At 37.7% G+C, this 23,918-nt stretch overlaps 1 protein-coding gene and 1 long non-coding RNA gene across 3 annotated transcripts in view; one reads left to right on the top strand and one right to left on the bottom strand.

The window, feature by feature from the left end:
* HPSE2 (heparanase 2 (inactive)) overlaps nucleotides 1-23,918 on the bottom strand; it is a 581,960-nt gene that overhangs the window by 174,269 nt on the left and 383,773 nt on the right. The window lies entirely within an intron of this gene.
* On the top strand, nucleotides 505-10,721 carry LOC137208572 (uncharacterized). The gene is made up of 3 exons (XR_010935671.1): nucleotides 505-626; nucleotides 3,113-3,194; nucleotides 10,617-10,721. It is a non-coding gene; the product is annotated as an uncharacterized lncRNA (long non-coding RNA).

The following is a 23,918-nucleotide window of genomic DNA, read 5'->3' as shown; positions in this document are numbered from 1 at the left end:
TAGAGAAACTTTGTTAACATTTTGCCTTGTACCCTTTCAGACTTCCCATAGTAAATACACATAAAATTTCCCATAATTAGTTATTTTAAAAACTTACTTCAGATCCTATTCCACTAGCGTATAAATTTAAAACTGTCCCAGCTGAGATTCCCAAGCCCCTATCGCAGAGATACTGCCAGAAATATTAGAGACTCCAGGTGAAATCATCTCACTCGTATTTTAATTCCATTCTGGCCAGTTAGGGATCTTCTGCCAGGGGCAGGTCTCATCTCCTTTCTTCTCTGCCAGCCAGGTTTTAACCCTGATTCCCCTCCCCCCTTTCTCTAGGCCCCTAGATTTAGTCTTCAGGATTGTACTCCAAATTAGCCACTTATGCCCATTAGCCTCTTAAAACATTTAATGAGGAGAGTTTGTTGTCCAGGGGCAGCTGGTTTTGTTTACCGGGCTCTCTACTTTAAAAGGAAAAACCTTTGCCCCTTATTATCTGACCTCTTCTTTTATTTCAGGTAATTGCATTAGTGCTGGCTTCCCAATGCTCAGGAATTTCCGGACCTATTTTGCTGCCTGCTGCTTTCAGGGAGGAGGGGCAGTCTGCTCAGAATTCTTACACCCAACCTCCTGCCTGGGTAGGTAATTCCATAAAACTGGGGCCTTCCCCACTGGATGAGGAGAAGCTTGGATAATCATTAGAACAACTGTTGACCTATATAAGCTATCTGACACCTTGAAATCAGTCAGACTAGAGGCTGACTCTAGTCTCTCCAAAGCTTTATAAGTTGTATCTGCCCCTCCTCCAAAGGCCTCACTCTGGGTTCCTACTGAGCACATTCTTCTCACATATGCCTTTAGGTTTTCTTTCTGAGGCTACACTATTCTTCATCTTCTTTGCTATGGGTCAGTCTTCCCATCTTGTGTTCAGAACTACTTTGAGCAGGTGGAGCTTGAATGAAATGAATACTGTTAGAAAAAAAAATCCTACAAAATATAGGCTTTCTTTGGCTTTCTTCAACCAGTTCGTATATAATCCATACAGGAGCCACCCAGCTGACTAAAGGGTTGCGGTTCAGGAATTTCAAAGAGTTTGTACCCTGGAAAAATGTTATCATTGAAAAATCATACAAGTAAAGGTCAGGGTGGTGGGCAATCCCTCAGGCACATAATGGGTACTCAAAATATATTTAATGAAAGCATGAGTATCTGTATAATCTAACCCACAATGAGCCAAAAGGGTGGCCCTAAGGCTCAAGTACTGTCCCAAGGGCCCCATTTTCTTGAACTTTTCTCTCTCCTAATTCCTTGCACACTTTGGGTCCTGAGCTTCAGGCCCTAATCATTCTCCCCAGTGAACACAGTGCATGTGGAGAGATGCTTTGTCTTGGCAGGGGCTGGAGCAGCTGGCCCTTGATCCTAGCAGTGATGAGAAGAGCTCTAGGGGAGCAGGGAAGGAGAGGGATAGGAAAGCCATCTGCAGCTCCAGCTATCAGAGTGGGCTCTGAGCAGGGCACCTCTGGGAATTTTCAGGGTAGCAGCACGTGATGGCACCAAAAGTGTGAGCAGGAGTGGCTCCGTGTGTTTCAAGTCTGAAATGTAAACAATTTGTGAGACCCTCTTTAAGAAAAGGAAATCAAAAGTACAAAACACAAAATTAGGTACAAAAATAAATATTTATTTAGAATGACAAAATAAATCACAACAAATTCCCAGAAAAATTTTTTCAAGTCCCTTTTTTCTCAGAGCTCTTTAGGCAGTTTACCAGAAATGTTTACACAGCAAGGCTTGCCCCTCACCACCTAGAACATTCTGCAATTCTCATCAACTCCCAGCACTCCTAGGAACCAATGCAAGTGAAGGGCTTGAAGCTTAAGTCATTAGCTTCATGGTCAATCTAATTGTGGGTCATCAATAATAGGAATGGCAGGGTCTAAGTCACTGGAATCTAACCATCTATGTGCAGTATTTATTTTAATTCAGGGTTTGTAAATTGGGAGCTTATACAGTTACCACATCCTTTCCCTGACCTCTTTTCATATAATTGTCATTGTAGCTGAATAGCACAACTAACTTAACTATAATTAGGTTAGTGCATTAATAACTAGGAGAACACAGAAAGGAGAATGAGGAAGGGAGGAGCCGTATATGTATTAAGTTCCTTCTTATTTGCTAGCTGTTTCACACATAGTGTCTCGTGAACACTCCCTGTTTGCAGATTATAAACTGTGGCTCCTACAGTAACTAGGAAACCAGAGACCAAGTAGGTACTAGGCGACAGATACCAAAAACTTTCCTCTCTGTTCTGCCAAGTGGGAGAGCTATGCAGACTACTGCGCTTAGTTCATTTGTCCTGTAATCAAGTACAGGTGCTTTTCAACTTCCTTTAGTCCTGCCTACTTCAACTATCTCGACCACTTAAACAATATTGAGCTAAACTCAAATTTCTCAAGGAAACAAAACAATTACAACAAATAAAAACAAAAGCAAAACAACAACAAAAGCAAAAACCTGGGGAGATAAGTAAAGGAATGGAGGTGGTATAACTTTACTCTTTTCCTTGCAAAAATGGTTTTCAAAGTATTTTATTAGTAATTGTTACATGAAGAAAAGGGGCTCCATGGTCAAATAAGTTTAAGAAATGCTAGGTTAAAACCAAGTTAAGTAGTACTTCCTGTTCTAGCCATCATGGAATAGATCAGAATTACCCTCCTGTCATAGACAACCTGAAATCCAACACAAAATATGTAAAACAACTGTTTGAAGGAATCGGACAGCAGCCAACTCAAGCTGTGATCCTTGAGAGGGGAGAGGTACATGAGGTAAGCCCCGCATTCACCTGGGCTTGCTCCTCTGGATAGGGTGGAGACAATTTATTGACCACCAAAATTTTGTGCCCCCCTTCCACATTGCAGAGCTGTTGCCAAGAAGCAGCTGCCTAGCTAGAACCTACTATACCTCTGCCTCCATCACAAGAGGGGTGCCCATAAGACTAAACAGGTCAAAGCATTGTGAGCAGAAGTAATGTGTCACGTTAGGCTGAAGTAGTTGGAGACGTGTATCACTTCTGAGCAGAAATTAAGAAGTCATGTCCTTCCTTATAGTCTCTTTTCTCCATTGCCAGATGAATGGAAGAGTCTCCAAGGAGAAGCCCAAGACAGAAAAAACCTGGGTCCTGGAATATCACATAAAAGGCCATCCACCAGGTACCTCAGCATTGGATGTGACATTAGTGAGAAACAAACTTCTATTGTTAAGCCACTGAGATTTGGGGGTTTATTTATTAAAGCAATTAGTGTTAGATTTCCTAGTGCATAGGTATTCATTATAACAAAACTCCATTCAACCAGCTGATCTGTTTGACCAACAGTGCATAATAAAAATGTTGTCCTTTGAGAGGAAATGGTCCCTGGTATGAAAATAAAAAGATTAACCCAGAGAACTCTAGTTAATTCTAGTTTGAATTGACTGGATAACTCTCAACAATGGGCTGAATTCTAATATCATGCAAGGACAGCTGAGGAGGGGAGAGATCATATTCTTCTATATCTAGGCAAACTGAGTCCAGGGTGAAAACAATGACTAAGGTGATTACTAATGACCAGAGAGGACATGAAATCTAGAATACTGGAAGGGAGGTCAATTAATGGAAGTCACATATCAGTGGGTGGCGGCCTTTTGACTCTACATCCAGTATTCTCCACTAGGCCTCTGGTGAAAATTTGAGTATTAACTCTGAGGGATAGCCATAGTTTGAGGTAGATTTAGGCATCATCATTGTCAATGAAATCATATGTACTAACTAGCATGTATCAGACAAGCAGGAAAACCAGAGGTTCAATTCTCCCCTGCATGATGTTGCTTACTTCTAGGCACCCAGCACTCATAACTGTGCATGTGTGCATACACACACACACACACACACACCCCCCAAACTGCTCCTCTAGCTACATTCACCAATACTCTGTATATTTTTGTTCCTGCATCTAACTTTTATTCCCAGCAAACTCAATGTCGTAGAGCTACACCTCCTTGAAGTACACTCACTGTGTAGAATATTTCACCTGGAGAAAAACCTTACGTCAAAATAATTCTTTTCACAACAATTGCCATGTCTTTGTTTTAAAAGAAAGGCTAGCTCTCACCATATAAAGCATTAAAAGGAACTATTTATCAATATCATGAATATATGTGCACGTACACACATGCATGTGTGTGTATATATGTGTTAAGAGAGACAGATAGAGATTGAGATGGAGAGAGGTATCCATCTACTAGTTAGATTTCAAGATCAGGGTAAATATAACGTTGCTTCTTGTGTTGTATGGTATGTGAATTGAGCCCCCAAAGAAACCATTTCTGGTAGGATATTTTAAATTTCAGTATTTGCATTTTTCTGTAATTTAATTTGAGTATCATTACTATTTTACAGTTTTCCTTTAAACAGATTATTTTTAATTGCTATATTCTTTTGATTCATAATTTAAAAATACAATAAAAATAATTCTGTTACAAAAATACATACTCATTTTAAAACTTAAACATGATAACAAATAGTACAAAGAATTTAGTAATTAAACCAAATCTCAATGCACCACCTTTATCAACATTCAGAGAAAATCATGCCATTCAGCTCTGTATGTCTGTATACATATATCGCTATATACATACATACACATGTATACATACATATATGCATAATAAAGTCTGATATCAATAATTTTAGAGCAACTTTATCTGATATATCAGATACTAGTTCCTTAAAATGTTTTTTATAAAAAATTTTAAAAGATGGAGTCATAATGCTTTTGCTTTAACTATGTTCAACTTTAGACAGTATATATCAACTGCCTCTGTGAAAGATAAGGGTATTACTCCTATTTTTCTACAACATTGACAGCCACATCAGCCAGTGTGATAATTTTGCTTCAACCATCAATCATAATTTAGAAAACTCAAGAGGAGAAAGAAAGTCTATTGCCTTTTTCTGCCTTTTGCCTTATTGTTTGTTTTTTCTCCTAAATGATGTTCCAAGTTTCCATCTTTTATCATTTCCTTTCTTTTTAGAAAACTTACTTTACCCATTCTTTTAGGTAGGTCTTTGTCAACAAATTCTTAGTTTTCCATCAACTGAAAATGTCTTGATTCCCCTTTCATTCCCAAAAGATATTTTTGCTGGATATAGAATACTAGGTAGACAATTCTTTCCTTCAGCCCTTAAAAAATTGTTGTGCCACTTTCTTCTGGCCTCCGTGATTTCTGATGAAAAAAATCTGCTGTCATTTGAATTGCTTTTTACCTATAATTAAGCTGCCATTTCTCTTACTGGTTTCAAGATTTTACAGAGCTTTCAGCAGTTTGAGTATGGTGTATCTTGGTATGGATTTCTTTTGAGTTTATCTGTTTGGGGTTTACTCAGTTTGTTGAATTTATAGGTTTATGTCTTTTGCCAAATATGGGAAGTTTTCAGCCATTATTTCTTTAGGTAATTTTTTAGTCTCACCTGCTTTCATTCTGGGGCTCAAACAACATAAATGTTAGATCTTTTGTTTTGGTCCTGCAGATCCCTGAGGATCATTCTTTTTTTTTTTTAAATACAGTCTATGTTTTTCTCTGTTGTTAAGATTGGGTAATTTCTGTTATTGTATCTTCAAGTTCACTGACTTTTTTTCATCTGTCTCCTCCATTCTGCTGTTGAGCCTATCCACTGAATTTTTTATTTCGCTTTTTGTACTTTCAATTCTAAAATTTCAATTTGGTTCTTTATATCATTTATTTCTTTGTTGAGACTTCCTCTTTCTTTGCTATCTTTCTATTTTTTTCATCTGTTTCAAGAGTATTTGTAATTGCTCATTGAAATATTTTTATGACAGCTGCTTTAACATCCTCGTAATTTAAACATCTCTGTTATCTCAATGTTGGCATCTATTGATTACCTTTTCTCATTGAAGTTGATATTTCTCTGGTTCTTGGTATGACAAGTGATTTTCACATGACATCTGGTTATTTGGGGTATTGCATTATATGACTCTGGATCTTAAATCTTGTTTTGGTTGGCCTCCTATGACACCACTCCGGCAGGGTAAGGAAGGAATACTGCCTCGTTACTGCCTGGTTTGACAGGCCTGGTTTACTTGGCCTCCGTTGACACTCATGGATTAGGGAGCCTCCTTACTGCTGTATGGGTGTAGGAGTTTCAGCTCCCCACTAGGCCTCCATTGATATACTAACCTGACTTCAAGGGTAGGAGTACCTTGTTACTTCTCCCCATGTGGCCTCCACTCACGTGGGTGAGGAGTAACCTCATTACTTCTGGGTGGTGGTAAAAGTCCTGAGTCTCCACTAGGTATCCTCTGACAGCATCCCAGGGGGGAGGGGAAGAGGCACTTCATTTCTAACAGCTGGGGGTGGGAATCCCAGCTCTCCATTCGGTCTCCACTAACAATGAGTGGGGATGGTGGGGAGGGTCTTTGTTATAACCTAGCAGGAATGAAAGTCCCGGCACTCCTCACTAGGTCTTCACCAATGGGAGCACTGAGATACCTTATTATAGCCTGGCCAGGGGGACAGTCTCAGCTCCCTGCTTGGCTTTTGCTGGAAGGGGTAGGGGTGGGGATGGTACCACAGTTTTTTTTTCAGTGGTTGTGTGACTGGAAGAGAATGGTTATTGTATAAAATTTTCTGTTTTGCTAGGTTGTTCCTTTTCTGGTCCTCCGGCTATAGAGAACTGGCTTTTGTTGGGGCATTTTTTGTTTGTATCCGTTGGTGCTTCTGGGTTGCCAGCTTTTCTAGAACGAACTCTGGGATATATGAGGCAAAAAAAACCCCAAACCAGGAAGCTCTCCACTGTACTGTTTATTCCCTGGTTCCCAATCTACCTTATTCTCTCCACCTTTCAGAATTTTTTCATGTTTGTTTTATAAATAATGGCTAGGGCTTTTAGTTGTACTTAATCAGAGGAATAAGGAAAAGTATGTATACTCCATCATTCTTGAAGTGAAAGTTTTTATGTTTATCTTTAACTGTAATTCCAACAATTTGAATTGTAATTTTTAATCTTAATATTTAAATATAGAAAATTCATTGGATATTTACAACCAATCTTTTTATCATAATTTCTCCATCATGACTCCTTTTTTGTTTGGCTGCTTCATCTTCAAGTAGACTTTTCTACAAATCCTCATGCATAACTAAATTTTCCCTAAGTTTCTGTGTGCTTGAAAACTGCTATCTGCTCCCTTTGACAAATCAAGTGCATAGAATTGGATGATATAAGAGTCTTCCACAATAAATGAGGGAGCTTAAGTATCAGATTTTCAATTTTAAGTATCTCTGACTACATTAAAGGTTATAACCAGAAGACAGCTAGTTATGATTGCTTAGGAGAAATGCTTAGATATCACTCTCCTAGAAACAATAAAATTCCATCTACCATTTGAACAGAATGTCCCCCTTCAAATAGAGAAATTAATGATAAGGATGATGATGATAGTGTAAAACTAACAGCTACTGAATGCTTAGTATGTATCATGCATCACATACATTATATAATCTTCACATAGTATTATGAGATAATTATTTATCCAGTAAACACTTATGGAGTGCATACTATATGCTAGCTATGCTCTAGACTCTAGGTAGAGTTCTATTAGTGTTCATGTTTTACATACAGAGAAACTGAGTCTCAGAGAAGTTAAATACCTTGTTAGTAAAATGGCACCGGCCAGTATTTGAAATGAGATTTGTATGATGTTTAATCACAACATATACTTACTTTATAGCTGAGTAGATATGATAAATATATCAGTACCATGAAATAAAATTCAAATTCCTTGGACTAGAGCTCAGAATGTATAATTATATTATTTGTAACTGACAGAGGATTTGATTAGATTTATTTAGCTAATAGAAATTTTAATGTCATAATTTCAAGGTAAAATTTCACATATCTCTCCACAAAGGAATGTTTTCTTACCATCTTTCCCTTTAAAAAATTTCAAAGAATTAAAATTTTCATGGTACCCTAAAATATCCTATTTTTTCCCCTGGAATCTCCTACAAATTCAGTTTGAATATTGACCTCAAAAGGGCCTGAGAATCAGGGAAAACATTAGCGTGTTGTCTTCCCTGTGGTTAAGAACATGTATTTGAACATGAAGAATAAGCAAACTGACTGCTATCAATGCAAAGATTTTTAGAAGAACAGCCCCCTTTTAAAGAATTATTTAGATTTTAAAGAGTTAATCAATCATGAGTGAAACAAGACAGAAATAAAAAGCAAATAAGTTCTGTTTCTTTTTTTTCTTGAGAGACTAAATGATAGTTGGCTTTCTAAATTAAGAATGAAAACGGTAAATTTTCATTTAATATATTCTGTTTACATATTTGGACAATTAGAGTAGAAGGAAGTATACAGTCATCCCTTGGTATCTGGGCGGGGACTGGTTCCAGAACCCTCCTCCTTACCCCCTGCCCCTGAGGGGTACCAAAATCTGTGGATGCCCAAGTCCCTTATATAAAAGGGTGCAGTATTTACACATAACCACGTACATTCTCCCTTATACTTTAAATCATCTCTAGATTACTTATAATACCTAATACAATGTAAATGCTGTGTAAATAGTTGCCAGTCAATGACAATTCAAGTTTTGCTTTTTGGAACTTCCTGGAATTTTTTTTCAAATATTTTCAACCTACAGTGGGTTGAATCCACAGATACAGAACAAATGGATATGGAGAGCCAACTGTATAAAGAAAATAAAAACAGGAAAATAGGGGGAAAGAATGAGCAAGAGCTGGATCTCCCTGTCAGGGATCTTTCGGTTTCCCCAAAACTCAACTCACCCTCCTTCTCTGTTCTTTATCTCTGCACAGCCTACCAAGCCTCACCACTCAACAACTAGCCCCACATACACACTTCTAGACACCTGCTTCTTCCTATCATTAGTTCCTAAATCCACCTCTCCTGCTCCTTTAACTCTAAACATCACCTGTCCAATTCCACCTCTATCAATGAACCACAACAGAGCAGTTTTTAGCAACCCCCTGCCCTTCCCCAGTCACCTGCTATCTAGTCCCTACTCCTAACTTCCTGAATGATCTATCACTTGGACCAGCAAACCAAGCTTCAACCTCTGATTTTTTCCCTATCTTGTGCAAACATTCTTGACAAAACTGCAATGTTTACCTACACAATTGATCTTTGGAGGCCTTTACCTGATCAGCCTTCTCCACACAAAGCCCAGGCTTAACTGAATGTTGTCTTGGGCTAATGTGTCACCTGGACTCTATCCCTTATCCCAGTGGTTCTTAATCCTGTCTACATTTGTATTAACTAAGTGAAGATAATAGCTCCTCAAACAAAATTTTCACTTATTAGATAGTGATCTGGACAAGGAACTAGGAGTCCCCTGTTCTGCCAATCACTAGTCTTGTGACCATAAGCAAGTCACTTAACCTCTTTTATCATCTTATCTATCAAGGTAGTTGGTTGGCCTAAATCAAGGATAGCTAACAGCACTCTTGTCAGTTTTTGCCTCATGTATTTTGATGCTCTGATATTAGGTACATACACATTTAGAATTGTTATAACTTGGAGAATTGACCCCTTTATTATTATGTATTGCCCCTCCTTATTCCTAATAATTTTCCTTGTTCTAAAGTTGGCCTTGACTGAAAGTAATATAGTTGTTCAAGCTTTCTTTTGATTCATGTTAGCATGGTATATCTTTCTCCATCTCTTTACTTTTAACCTATCTGAGTCTTTATATTTGAATTGGGTTTCTTGTAGACAATATATAGTTGGGTTTTGTTTTTGTATCCTCTCTGCCAGTCTCTGTCTTTTAATTGGTGTATTTAAACCATTCACATTTAAAGTGATGATGGATATAGTTGGGAATAATATTTGCTGTGTAAGTATTTTCTATTTCATGCATCTGTTCTTTTCTCTTTTGTCTCCTTTTTTTCTGTTTCTCTGGTTTTAACTAAACATTGTACATAATTCCATTTTATCTCCTTTCTTAGCAAGCAATTAAACTTCTTTCTAAAAAATTTTAAGTAGTTGTCCTAGAGTTTCCAATATATGTTTTAAACTACTCTAACACTATACCCCTTCACATGCAGTACAAGTACTATAAAATTATATTATATTATATACATTATATTATATAATATTATATTATATAATATATAATTATATTATATTATAAAATATTATCCTCAAATATAAATTATATTTAAATATAATTTAAATAAATTATATTTTAATAATTTAAATATAATTTAAATAAAATTATATTATATTATATATATATTATATTATATATATAAAATATAAAATTATATTATATTATAAAATATTATCCTCAATTCCTCACTCACATCTCTTACGATATTGCTGTCATTCATTTCCTTTATCCATATGCTATGATCACCCAATACATTGTTGTTATTATTACTTTAAACAAACAGCTCTCTTTTAGATCAATTAAAAATAAGAAAAATAAAAGATATTGTTTTACCTTCATTTATTCCTTCCCTGACACTCTTCCTTTCTTTATGCAAATTTGAATTTCTGGTCTATATCCTGTTCCTTCTCTCTAAAACACTTCTTTCAATCTTTATTGCAGAGCAAGTCTGCTGGTGATGAATTCCCTCAGTTTTTGTCTGAGAAAGTCTTTATTTCCCCTTCACGTTTCAAGGATCATTTTGCTGTATATAAAACTCTACTTCGGTGAGTTTTTTTCTTTCAACTTTATTCCATTCAATTCTCTTCATGCTTGCATGGTTTCTTATCTTTGTTTATATTGCTTCATATCACTGTACTTCATATCCTTGTCCCCTATAAGCAATGCTGTTTTCCCCTGGCTTCTTTCAAGGTTTTCTCTTTCTCTTTGATTTTCTGTAGTTTGAATAAGATAGTATTCCTAGGTGTAGTTTTCTTGGTATTTATCCTGCTTGGTATTCTCTGAGATTCCTGGACCGGTGGTTTTTGTGTATCTCATTAGTCTTGGAATGCTTTTTTTTTTGGCGGTATGCAGGCCTCTCACTGTTGTGGCCTCTCCCATTGCAGAGCACAGGCTCCGGACACACAGGCTCAGCAGCCATGGCTCATGGGTCCAGCCGCTCCGTGGCATGTGGGATCTTCCCGGACTGGGGCACGAACCCACGTCCCCTGCATCGGCAGGTGGACTCTCAACCACTGCGCCACCAGGGAAGCCCCTTGGAATGCTTTTTAGCCAATATTACTTCAATACTTGAATTAGTTCATGCCATTATTATTTCATTACGCTTCTGCTCTATTCCCTCTTTCTTCTCTTTCAGGTATTCCAATTATGTGTATGTTATACACTTTGAAACTGTCTTACAGTTCTTGCATACTCTGCTTTTCTCATTCTTCATTTCCATTTGGGAAATTTGTATTGACCTATCCTCAAGCTCACTGATTCCTTAGATGTGTCCAGTCTACTGCTGAGTGCACCAAAGGCATTCTTCATTTCTGTTATAGTATTTTTCATTTCTAGTATTTCCTTTTGATTCTTTTGTAGAGTATCCATCTCTATGATTACATTACCCATCTATTCTTGCATGTTGTGTACTTTTTACATTAGAGCCCTTAACATATTAATCATAGTTATTTTAAAATCCCTATCTAATAATCCCAACATCTGTGTCATATCTGAATCTAGCTTTTATGATTGCTTTGTTTTTTTCAGACTGTGTTTTTTTTCTTGCCTTTCAGTAAACTTTGCAATTTTTTCTTGAAAACCAATATGCTGAATCAGGTAATGAAACTGACATAAATATACCACTAGTGTGAACATTTGGGCTAGAAGTTGGGATATGTTTCAGGTTTGCTAAAGCTTTAAGTACCAGAGACTTCAAATTTTTCTAATGTCTTTATGTTTCCTCTCTTAACGTTAGGCTTCCTTAGTTACTCTTCCTCAGAGAGAGGGTCTGTGTCTTGCATCTCTTTCAGCTGTAATTCACTGTTATTATATTAGAACCCTGTAGGTGTAGTCATTGGTTATAGAGGAAGAGAAGTGTTCCATAACTTTATGACTGAATTTCAGTCTTTTAGTTGGTCTATACCTCTGGGTTATAAGCTTCACAATTTTTTCCCAATGCTATAGCTTTTACCGCCCTAGGTGAGATAGGAAGTCTGGAGGGGGTTAGAGTGGGAGGAATGCCTTTCCCCAGATGGGATAAGGCTCTGATTATGCCTTTTCCCTTGGAGAGTTGGCCTTTGTTATAGAGAATGCTTAGGTCATATTTTACAATGATTACTCTAAGCCTCTCCCTGCAAGGGCTGCTAGGGGATTTTTCTTGGATTCTACAAAAGTGTGTGTAGGGAGGGCCTAACACTGCAGCCTCCAGGAGTTTCTCGCTCTCAAGCTAGTCCACACTAAGTCTCTAGTAATTCATCAAAATTACCACTTAAATGTTCCTATCAGTTTATGGCTTCAATATTTTCTGTTCCAGGTATGCAAATTTTGGTGGTGACTCTCTGGGTTCACCTGTCTTTCCAGATTTCTTGGTGATGGTTTACCCTGCAATCTTAATTCTCTGACAGGTCTAAGAAAATTCATTCATTATCAAATTGTTCAGCTTTTTCTAGTTGAATGAATGAGAGTAACAACTTCCAAGCTCTTTACATGTTGGAACTAAAATCAGAAATCCATTAAAAGCATTCTTATTGGGCATGCCAGCACTGATCTTTTGGTAATACTTGTATTAAGGGTTGTGTTGAGAAATAGCTTTATCTCCACTTTGTAATATCCATCCGTGTATTAATGTAATCAATTAGTAATGTCTGCCATGGTAATGAGAGTAAGGAATGTAGCCACATATACCACACATTTGCCATTTTTGACCAAGATGATTTCTAAGGCCCTTTCCAGATCCAAGGCTCAAGGTCTCCTCTTTGACACAAAGTGAAATGATACCACTGGGTGTCCTCTCAATATGTGTGAAACTACATTTCAGATGGTATTAATGAAATTGTATTTGCGTATTATGTCATCCAACAGATGCACACAGGAGTAAATCCAACATATGAGGAAAGCAAAACAAAATGACTTGCCCAAAGGTCTCATGTAAGTTTCCTGTTTGAGTTTAATTTTCCACACTGTCATTTATTTATGAGATCTAGAAATTACTGCTATTTTGCACTCAGACCCTATACCATGCCTTTTCCTTAATGTGAGCTTTGTATCCATGCTTTTGAAAGAATAGGATAGACAAAAAGTGTCTGTGTGTGCATGTCTGTGTGTAAAAGGTCATCCATGTCATCACATAGGAAGCCTTTTTATGAGGACCTACCAGAAACGTTTATCTCAAGATTTAGTAACAGGAAAATGATGTTTCTCATGAAAAATTAGTTTGGTTTTTGACTCATGGACACTAAATTTTATTTTCCACTTTGCTTTGGCTACTTGAAGCAAAGAATCAAATTTGTAGCCTATCTCTAACAAGAGAATAAAACCAGCTGATATACATTAGAGTGTTAATCTTTCCCACTGCTTTATTATTCTTCTAACCCTGTTTTCCATTTACTCTTACTTCCTCATTTATTTATTTTTATCATTTTGCTATTGGACAGAAAAGTGATCAGAAAGAAGGTTGAGAGAAACTGTGAAAAAAAGGCACTCAGTAATTCACAGACTATATATCTGTCCCTTTATATACACAAAGAAAAGAAAAGCTCCTTAGTTTTAATTCCTGCTTTATTTTCTTTTCTCCAAAATTTATCTTTTATCTTATCAAACATTTGGGAAAGCTTCAGGAAGCCCTATTCTCTTATCAAGTTTAAAAACACTCTTTTCTTTGTTACATCAAATCATTTGTTTGATACAATGCAGTTTGAGGTTGAATAATGAATCCATTAACCTTTAGCTTGTCGTAAATGGATTTCCCCTTTTAAGACTTTTTAGACATTTTTTATGTTTTCCTGGGGCTAGAATTGGCCCTTCTAAGTGGCACCAAGAATTAGTAAGAGTTGAATTAATATAATGAGAGTTACTGGTATTTCCAGAACAGATTTCCCAAAGATCACAGAATACTTCAAAGGTAAACTTAAAGAATCTTTCTGAATGAGAACAGGGCCGTTTTGCTTTCTTCTTTCACAATGAAAAAGACAGTCTGGGTCTTCACTTCTGGACATTCAGTCAGGGTGTGTGTGTGTGTGTGTGTGTGTGTGTGTGTGTGTGTGTGTGTGTGTGTGTGTGTGTGTGTGTGTGGTTACCGGGGAGGTACAGAAGTGGAGGCAGCCTTGGGGTTATGAGGCGATTAACAGGTCTGCATAGTATGGTGAAAGCCTACAGCCTTGCCCAGGGGGCTGCAAAGTTTTTCTTCAAAGAGACAGATAATAAGTAATTTAGGCCTTGGGGGCTATATCGTCTCTGCTGCAACGTCTCAGCTCTGCTATCGTAATGCAAAAGCAGCCATAGACAATTCATAAATGATAAGCATAGCTGTGTTCCAATAAAACATTATTTATGGACACTAAAGTTTAAATTTCATAGAATTTTCACATGTCACAAGTATTTTTCTTTTGATTCTTTTCAACCATTTACACATGCAAATAGCATTCTGTAAAACTTGGTGGCCAAACAAAAACCCACGATGGGCTGGATTTGGCCTACAGGCTACAGATTGCCAGTCCCTGATGCTCTAAACAATTCAAATTCTCCATAGCTAGAAAACTACCACTTATTCTCTTGGATTAAAGCATTATCTGCCAGATGTCCCACAGTTGATATACAACCACTACTGGCAGTGTTAATTAACATACATATCTCTAGTACCTGTCTGTAATGATTTTCACACTTGAATATATGAATCACCACCATAGAAAGCATGTTAAATGTAGATTCCCTGGCTCTGGGTGGAGCTCTTGAATCTACATTTTAATCAGCATCCCAGGTGATATGAGTTGTGAATAGATCCCAATCCTTGAGAGTCACTGGATCACTGTAAATTATTAGATACTTTGCTTGTATAAAACACACAAACAAAACCCCACCAGGTCCCTAGTGATAAAGAGCAATCGCTCAAAATAAGGTCAACCAGAAGAGAAAGTGCTAACAGTACACTGGCTTTGCCAGCATTTGTTTCCAATGGTTGTATAAACCTCCAGATCCCACTATTTCTCTCTTCCTACTCTAAACAGCTTCCTGCTCCGTGAACTCTTTTAACTTACTGTGCCCGCAATGACTTATAGTAGTATAGTCATGAATCCAGAAACAATCCAGGCTCTAATTTAAACTGACTTCATGAAAATGGAATTTGGACTTCTAAGTAAACACCCATGACTGAGTGGATGCTAGGAATCCCACCTCCAATCTTAAAGATGTAGAAATGCTGCACAAATAAAACAAAGAATATCAGCTAAACTTTTCTGAAATGAAGAAAAATCTCTAAATAGTAGAAATAAATAGAGATTCAAAATCAGAATGGTAACTGAGTAGAATCAAGAGAAACTGGATCAAGCATAGGCCTCAAGAATGGGGACTGGGAGCTACAACTTACACCAGAAATCTCAGAGGGCTGTTCCACACACAAAACAGGACATTTTGTGAAGTGCCTGTTTGTGTCTTTTGCCCTTTTTAAGATCAAATCCCCTGTTTTTCTTATTGACTAGCAGTAATATTTTATATATCCTGGATGCAAACCTTTTATTGTATATATATGGCCAATATCTCCTCTCAGTTTGTGACTTGCCTTTCCACTTGTGTATGGTGTCTTTTTAAAAATTTAATGAATAGAGATTGTTCATAGACAAGAAGTTCAATTAATCAATCTTTTTTTCAGAGTTACTGATTTTTATGTCTTATTTAAGAAATCTTTGCCTACTTCAAGGTCATGAGAATATGCTGTTTTCTTCTGAAGCTTTGTTTTATCTTTCTGTGATCTATTTAATTAAAATTTTTGTTTATGGTATGAGATATGAATCAAGCAAAAATCTTAAAAGCAGCCAAAAAAGACTATCTTCAAAAGGGTGATCATATTACTTATCAACATAAACTATAGAAGCTAGAAGATAATGAAATAATATTTTTTTTCAACAGCTGGTTTTGTTTTCTCGCAGTATGACTACATTTATCTAGGTGTGGTTTTCTTTGTATGTATCCTTATTACAATTTGCTGAGATTCTTCTATAAATGTTTTTCAATTGTGTAACATAAAATTAACCATTTTAAAGTTTACAATAGTGGCATTTAGTACAGTTATAATGCTGTGCAACCATCATCAGTATCTAGTTCCAAAACATTTTCACCTGAAAAGGAAACCCCATATCCATTAAGCAGTCAATCCCCATCCTCCTGTTCCCCAGCCCCTAGAAACCACAAATCTTTCTGTCCCTATGGATATACCTCTTCTGGGAATTCCATATTAATGGAACCATTTGATACATGGTCCTTTGTGACTGGCTTCTTTCACGTAGCATAAAGTTTTCAAAGTTTATGCATGTCATGTCATGTCATGTATCAGTACTTATTCCAGATATACCACATTTTGTTTATACATTCAAAAGGTGGACTTCTTCCACCTTTTAGCTGCTTTTGTAAATAGTGCTGTTATGAATATTCATGGAAAAGTATTTCCATGGAAATACTTGGAAAAGTATTAATCGAAAACAATACCTGTTTGCAATTTTAAAAAATACCTGTTTTCAGTTCTTTGGGGGTATATAACTCTAAGTAGAATTGCTGAGTCATATGCTAATTCTAAGTTTAACTTTTAAAAATGTGAGCTTCTTCAATTTGTGGCATTTTCTTGGTCATTCTGTCTTTAAAAATTGCTTCTGTTGCATTTTCTGTTCTTCTGGTACTCCAATTCTCAGTAAAAGTTAACTCTATCCCATATATTCCATACACTAATTTTTACCATTCTTTTTATTTTTTCCTGTGCTTCATTTTGGATATTTCTGATTAACCTGTCTACAAGTTAATTAATCCTTTTTTTATTTTTTGCTATATCTTGTCTGTTTTGTTAAACACATCCAGAGAGTTCTTAATTTCAGATATTTTTGCACTAGTCCATTTGATTTTTGTAAAATAGGTTCCAATTCTCTGCTAAAATCCTCTATCTTTCACCTTTTATTCATATTTTCCTCTACTTTCCTGAACATATTGATCAGAGTTATTTAAAGTTCCTTGTCTGATAACCCAAATGCCAGAATCACGTGAGTGTACACACGCACACGTATGTGTGTGTTTCTCCTCTCTTAGCTTCTGACAACTTAGTTCTATTTTTTGGCATGCTTCATAACTTTCAAGTGGATCTTGGACATTGTGAATTAAAAATTTTAAAGGCTATGGACGATTTGCCATTCTCCAAAGACACTTACTGCTTCTTCTGGAAAGAACAGAGAATACCAGCAGATCACCTTGACCTTATTAAAGTTTGGTTTACGGCTTTGGTAGGTTTGGTCTTTTTCAGATTTGCCTTTACTGCTAAGACACTGTCCTTATTTCTAGGGCATTGTCATTACTCCTAGGGTATAAGCCTTGCAGAGTCTCAACTGAAAATCAGGGGCATTTATTAAAACCCCCACCCACTGACAGGACTTGAGCTCTAATCTGTTTCTCTATCATTATGTGGTTGCTAAAATCTTTGTATAGTACTCTAGCCTCTCAGCTGTTGTTTTTTGCTTCATTTCTACGGGTCTCACCACTTGTACATGCAGCTGACGAGTTGGCCAATCATTTGTGGGGAATTTGTATTATATTTTTAGGCTCCTTCTCTGTGCTTTGCTTTTCTCTGGGATTTTCCCTTTAATACGCCACTTTGGAAGCCCCAAAATCTGACTCTGTCTCCCCAGCACAAAAAGAATGCTGCTTCTATTTAAACTCTATTCCTCTAGGTGATAATCTGGAAAATGCCCTTAGGGAAAAATCTAGAGATGGTGGTGATATGTGGTTCACTTCATAGATTTCCCTTCTTACGAGGATCCTAGCCCCTCAAGTCTCCCTGTGTTGATTATACTCCAGTACCTTCGAAAGGTTATTTTATTATCTGACCACCTTTTAGAGTTGTTTTTGGTGGGAGGGTCAGTCCAATACTAAGTATTCCATCATGGCCAGACCAGAAGCTCTCTACAACCGGTTTAACAAAACCCTTAAAGAACAAATAATCCCTATATTAAATACATTGTTGCAAAGAATAGGTAAAGAATAAAGAACAAAAACTACTCAAATCATTTTATGATAGTAGGTCCCTGGTTCTAAAAGCATTAAAGAATAGTATAAGAAAACAAAATTATAGGAGGACCTTCAAGATGGTCTGGCAGAAGACTTCAGACTTCCCAAAAGGCAAGAAACTCCCCACGTACCTGGGTAGGGCAAAAGAAAAAAGAAAAAACAGAGACAAAAGAATAGGGACAGGACCTGCACCTCTGGGAGGGAGCTGTGAAGGAGGAAAGGTTTCCACACACTAGGAAGCCCCTTCACTGGTGCAGACGGGGGGTGGGGGGTGGCGGGGAGGAAGCTTCAGAGCCACGGAGGAGAGCACAGCAACAGGGGTGCGGAGGGCAAAGCGGAGAGGTTCCCACACAGAGGATCGGTGCCAACCAGCACTCACCAGCCCGAGAGGCTTGTCTGCTCACCTGCCAGGGCAGGCGGGGGTTGGGAGCTGAGGCTCGGGCTTCGGAGGTCAGACCCCAGGGAGAGGACTGGGGCTGGCTGCGTGAACACAGGCTGAAGGGGGCTAGTGCGCCACAGCTAGCCGGGAGGTAGTCCGGGAAAAAGTCTGGACCTACCTAAGAGGCAAGAGACCATTGTTTCCGGGTGCGTGAGGAGAGGGGATTCAGAGAACCACCTAAATGAGCTCCAGAGAGGGGCGCAAGCCACAGCCATCAGTGCAGACACCAGAGATGGGCATGAAACGCTAAGGCTGCTGCTGGAGCCACCAAGAAGCCTGTGTGCAAAAACAGGTCACTATCCACACCTCCCCTTCCCGGAGCCTGTGCGTCCCACCACTGCCAGGGTCCCGTGATGCAGGGACAACTTCCCTGGGAGAACGCACAGCACGCCTCAGGCTGTTGCAACGTCAGGCTGGCCTCTGCCGCCGCAGGCTCGCCACGCATTCAGTACCCCTCCCTCCCCCCAGCCTGAGTGAGCCAGAGCCCCCTAATCAGCCGCTTCTTTAACCCCCTCCTGTCTGGGCGAAGGACAGACATCAGAGGGCAACCTACATGCAGAGGCAGGGCCAAATCCAAAGCTGAATCCCAGGAGCTGTGCGAACAAAGAAGAGAAAGGGAAATTTCTCTCTGCAGCCTCAGGAGCAGTGGATTAAATCTCCACAATCAAGTTGATGTACATTGCATCTGTGGAATAACTGAATAGACAACGAATCATCCCAAAATTGAGGCAGTGGAATTTGGAAGCAACTGGAGATTAGGGGTTTGCTGTATGCTACTGACTAGTTTCTGATTTGTAAGTTTATCGTAGTTTAGTTTTAAGCACTTACTATCATTGGTGGATTTGTTTACTGCTTTGGTTGCTCTCTTTTTCTTTTAATTACTTTTAAAATTTTTAATTTTAATACTTTAAAAAAACTTTTAATTTTAATAACTTTATTTTATTTTATGTTTTCTTTCTTTCTTTTTTTTTCCTCCCTTTTCCTCTGAGCCATGTGGCTGACAGGGTCTCGGTGCTCCGGCCTGACATCAGGCCGGAGCCTCAGATATGGGAAAGCTGAGTTCAGGACACTGGACCACCAGAGACCTCCCGGCCCCACGTAATATCAATTGGCAAGAGCTCTCCCAGAGCTCCCTGTCTCAATGCTAAGACCCAGCTCCATTCAACAACCAGCAAGCTCCAATGCTGGACACCCCATGTCAAACAACTAGCAAGACAGGAACACAACCCCACCCATTAGCAGAGAGGCTGCCTGAAATCATAATAAGTTCACAGACACCCCAAAACACACCACCGGATTTGGTCCTGCCCACCACAAAGACAAGATCCAGCCTCATCCACCAGACACAGGCACCAGTCCCTTTCACCAGGAAGCCTACACAACCCACTGAACTAACCTTACCCACTGGGGGCAGACACCAAAAACAAGGGGAACTATGAACCTGCAGCCTGTGAAAAGGAGACCCCAAACACAGTAAGTTAAGCAAAATGAGAAGACAGAGAAATACGCAGCAGATGAAGGAGCAAGGTAAAAACACACCTGACCAAACAAATGAAGAGGAAATAGGCAGTCTACCTAAAAATGAATTCAGAGTAATGATAGTAAACATGATCAAAAATCTTGTAAATAGAATAGAGAAAATAAAAGAAACGTTTAACAAGGCCCTAGAAGAACTAAAGAGCAAACAAACAATGATGAACAACACAATAAATGAAATTAAAAATTCTCTAGAAGGAATCAATAGCAGAATAACTGAGGCGGAAGAACGGATAAGTGACCTGGAAGATAAAATAGTGGAAATAAAAATCACAGAGCAGAATAAAGAAAAAAGAATGAAAAGAATTGAGGACAGTCTCAAAGACCTCTGGGACAACATTAAACACACCAACAGTCATATTATAGGGGTCCCAGAAGACGAAGAGAAAAAGAAAGGGACTGAGAAAATATCTGAAGGGATTATAGTTGAAACTTCCCTAGTAAGGGAAAGGAAATAGTCAATCAAGTTCAGGAAGTGCAAAGAGTCCCATACAGGATAAATCCAAAGAGAAACATTCCAAGACACATATTAATCAAACTATAAAAAATTAAATACAAAGAAAAAATATTAAAAGCAGCAAGGGAAAAGCAACAAATAACATACAAGGAAATCCCCATAAGGTTAACAGCTGATCTTTCAGCAGAAACTCTGCAAGCAAGAAGGGAGTGGCAGGACATATTTAAAGTGATGAAAGGGAAAAACCTACAACCAAGATTACTCTACCCAGCAGGGATCTCATTCAGATTCGATGGAGAAATTAAAACCTTTACAGACAAGCAAAAGCTAAGAGAATTCAGCACCACCAAACAAGCTTTACAAAAAATGCTAAAGGAATTTCTCTAGGCAGGAAACACAAGAGGAGGAAAAGACCTACAATAACAAACCCAAAACAATTAAGAAAATGGGAATAGGAACATACATTTTGATAATTACCTTAAATGTAAATGGATTAAATGCTCCAACCAAAAGACATAGACTGGCTGAATGGATACAAAAACAAGAGCCATATATAGGCTCTCTACAGAGACCCACTTCAGACCTAGGGACACATACAGACTGAAAGTGAGGGGATGGAAAAAGATATTCCATGCAAATGGAAATCAAAAGAAAGCTGGAATAGCAATTCTCATATCAGATAACACAGACTTTAAAAGAAAGACTATTACAAGAGACAAAGAAGGACACTACATAATGATCAAGGGATCAATCCAAGAAGAAGATATAACAATTTTAAATATATACGCACCCAACATAGGAGCACCTCAATACATAAGGCAAATGCTAACAGCCATAAGAGGGGAAATCAACAGTAACACAATAATAGTAGGGGACTTTAACACCCCACTTTCACCAAAGGACAGATCATCCAAAATGAAAATAAATAAGGAAACAGAAGCTTTAAGTGACACATTAAACAAGATAGATTTAATTGACATTTATAGGATATTCCATCCAAAAACAATAGAATACAGTTTCTTCTCAACTGCTCATGGAACATTCTCCAGGATAGATGATATCTTGGGTCACAAATCAAGCCTTGGTAAATTTAAGAAAATTGAAGTCGTATCAAGTATCTTTTTGACCACAACACTATGAGACTAGATATATTACATGAAAAAGACAGTAAAAAATATAAACACATGGAAGCTAAACAATACACTACTAAATAACCGAGGGATCACTGAAGAAATCAAAGAGGAATTCAAAAAGTACTTGGAAACAAATGACAAGGAAAACACGATGGCCCAAACCTATGGGATGCAGCAAGAGCAGTTCCAAGAGGGAAGTGTATAGCACTACAATCCTACCTAGAGAAACAAGAAACACCTCAAATAAACAACCTAAACTTACACCTAAAGCAATTAGAGAAAGAAGAACAAAAAACCCCCGAAGTTAGCAGAAGAAAAGAAATCATAAAGATCAGATCAGAAATAAATGGAAAAGAAATGAAGGAAACAATAGCAAAGATCAATAAAACTAAAAACTAGTCTTTGAGAAGATAAACAGAATTAATAAACCATTAGCCAGACTCATCAAGAAAAAAAGGGAGAAGACTCAAATCAACAGAATTAGAATGAAAAAGGAGAAGTCACAACTGACACTGCAGAAATACAAAGGATCATTAGAGATTACTACAAGCAACTGTATGCCAATAAAATGGACAACCTGGAAGAAATGGACAAATTCTTAGAAAAGCACAATCTTCCAAGACTGAACCAGGAAGAAATAGAAAATATAAACAGACCAATCACAAGCACTGAAATTGAAACTGTGATTAAAAATCTTCCAACAAACAAATGCCCAGGACCAGATGGGTTCACAGGTGAATTCTTTCAAACATTTAGAGAAGAGCTAACACCTATCCTTCTCAAACTCTTCCAAAATATAGCAGAGGGAGGAACACTCCCAAACTCATTCTATGAGGCCACCATGACCCTGATACAAAACCGAGACAAAGATGTCACAAAGAAAGAAAACTACAGGCCAATATCACTGATGAACATAGATGCAAACATCCTCAACACAATACTAGCAAACAGAATCCAGCAGCACATTAAAAGGATCATATACAATGATCAAGTGGAGTTTATCCCAGGAATGCAAGGATTCTTCATTATATGCAAATCAATCAATGTGATACACCTTACTAACAAACTGAAGGAGATAAACCATATGATCAACTCAATAGATGCAGAAGAAGCTTTCAACAAAATTTAACACCCATTTATGATAAAAACCCTACAGAAAGTAGGCACAGAGGGAACCTACCTCAACATAATAAAGGCCATATATGACAAACCCACAGCCAACATCATTCTCAATGGTGAAAAACTGAAACCATTTACACTAAGATCAGGAACAAGACAATGTTGCTCACTCTCACCGCTATTATTTAACATAGTTTTGGAAGTTTTAGCCACAGCAATCAGAGAAGAAAAGGAAATAAAAGGAATCCAAGTCGGAAAAGAGGAAGTAAAGCTGTCACTGTTTGCAGATGACTTGATACTATACATAGAGAATCCTAAATGTGCTACCAGAAAACTACTAGAGCTAATCAATGAACCTGGTAAAGTAACAGGATACAAAATTAATGCACAGAAATCTCTTGCATTCCTGTACACTAATGATGAAAAATCTGAAAGAGAAAATAAGGACACACTCCCATTTACCACTGCAACAAAAAGAATAAAATACCTAGGAATAAACCTACCTAAGGAGACAAAAGACCTGTATGCAGAAAACTATAAGACACTGATGAAAGAAATTAAAGATGATACAAACAGATGGAGATATATACCATGTACTTAGATTGGAAGAATCAATATTGTGAAAATGACTATACTACCCAAAGCAATCTACAGATTCAATGCAATCCCTATCAAACTACGAATGGCATTTTTCACAGAACTAGAACAAAACATTCCATAATTTATATGGAAACACAAAAGACCCCAAATAGCCAAAGCAATCTTGAGAAAGAAAAACGAAGCTGGAGGCATCGGGCTCCCAGACTTCAGACTATACTACAAAGCTACAGTAATCAAGACAGTATGGTACTGGCACAAAAACAGAAATATAGATCAATGGAACAGGATAGAAAGCCCAGAGATAAATCCACGCACATATGGTCACCTTATCTTTGATAAACGAGGCAAGAGTATACAATGGAGAAAGACAGTCTCTTCAATAAGTGGTGCTGGGAAAACTGGACAGCTGCATGTAAAAGAATGAAATTAGAACACTCCTTAAC

This window comes from Pseudorca crassidens, chromosome 16 (assembly GCF_039906515.1).
Source record: "Pseudorca crassidens isolate mPseCra1 chromosome 16, mPseCra1.hap1, whole genome shotgun sequence".
Lineage (NCBI taxonomy): Eukaryota > Metazoa > Chordata > Mammalia > Artiodactyla > Delphinidae > Pseudorca > Pseudorca crassidens.
The sequence above is the reverse complement of the archived record's forward strand: the minus strand, read 5'-3'. Positions and strand labels throughout refer to the sequence as shown.